The sequence below is a fragment of the Haliotis rubra genome, unplaced genomic scaffold (assembly GCF_003918875.1).
Source record: "Haliotis rubra isolate DU_JTF1 unplaced genomic scaffold, ASM391887v1 Scf241, whole genome shotgun sequence".
NCBI classification, from domain to species: domain Eukaryota; kingdom Metazoa; phylum Mollusca; class Gastropoda; order Lepetellida; family Haliotidae; genus Haliotis; species Haliotis rubra.
Window position 1 is genome coordinate 137814 of NW_025766459.1, and position 1819 is coordinate 139632.

Sequence of the window (1819 nt, forward strand, 5' to 3'; positions counted from 1 at the left end):
CTGTACACATCCCACACCGAGTAGAGTCAAGGTAAGCCATATGGGGTATCTAGACATTACTGTACACATCCCACACCGAGTAGAGTCAAGGTAAGCCATATGGGGTATCTAGACATTACTGTACACATCCCACACCGAGTAGAGTCAAGGTAAGCCATATGGGGTATCTAGACATTACTGTACACATCCCACACCGAGTAGAGTCAAGGTAAGCTATATCGGGTATCTAGACATTACTGTACACATCCCACACCGAGTAGAGTCAAGGTAAGCCATATGGGGTATCTAGACATTACTGTACACATCCCACACCGAGTAGAGTCAAGGTAAGCCATATGGGGTATCTAGACATTACTGTACACATCCCACACCGAGTAGAGTCAAGGTAAGCCATATGGGGTATCTAGACATTACTGTACACATCCCACACCGAGTAGAGTCAAGGTAAGCCATATGGGGTATCTAGACATTACTGTACACATCCCACACCGAGTAGAGTCAAGGTAAGCCATATGGGGTATCTAGACATTACTGTACACATCCCACACCGAGTAGAGTCAAGGTAAGCCATATGGGGTATCTAGACATTACTGTACACATCCCACACCGAGTAGAGTCAAGGTAAGCCATATGGGGTATCTAGACATTACTGTGTACACATCCCACACCGAGTAGAGTCAAGGTAAGCTATATGGGGTATCTAGACATTACTGTACTGTACACATCCCACACCGAGTAGAGTCAAGGTAAGCCATATGGGGTATCTAGACATTACTGTACACATCCCACACCGAGTAGAGTCAAGGTAAGCCATATGGGGTATCTAGACATTACTGTACACATCCCACACCGAGTAGAGTCAAGGTAAGCCATATATCTAGGTATCTAGACATTACTGTACACATCCCACACCGAGTAGAGTCAAGGTAAGCCATATGGGGTATCTAGACATTACTGTACACATCCCACACCGAGTAGAGTCAAGGTAAGCCATATGGGGTATCTAGACATTACTGTACACATCCCACACCGAGTAGAGTCAAGGTAAGCCATATGGGGTATCTAGACATTACTGTACACATCCCACACCGAGTAGAGTCAAGGTAAGCCATATATGGGGTATCTAGACATTACTGTACACATCCCACACCGAGTAGAGTCAAGGTAAGCCATATATGGGGTATCTAGACATTACTGTACACATCCCACACCGAGTAGAGTCAAGGTAAGCCATATGGGGTATCTAGACATTACTGTACACATCCCACACCGAGTAGGGTCAAGGTAAGCCATATGGGGACTTGACATTACTGTACACATCCCACACCGAGTAGAGTCAAGGTAAGCCATATGGGGTATCTAGACATGAAAGATGTCGCTGTAATACTTCAGTCAAATACTCCATCAAAAACTGCAATCCTGGTGATTACGGTATGGTGTACATGTCGGGAGGACAATAAATGGCACTTTTCAAACAGATTCGACACATTACGAGCTTCGTAGCCACAAATATCAAATTATAACCACTTTCTAAATGATCTAAATTAAACAAACGGATTATTTTCAACCATAGAAATATATTCTTAGATACGTCAAAAACTGCGCGTGATTTTAAGTGAAAGTAGTGTGTATTTAGTGCAAAAATGATATATATTTCTACCTTGCTGAAATAATTGTAATGCATAAGAAAACAATAAAAAATGTACGGGCGTAGATATCGCGTCGGTATACTAGTATTGAAATTACTAGTATACAAAGTCATTGGTAAACAGCGTGTGTCATCAACAGTGTTAGCTCAACATGCAAAACAGTTTACAAG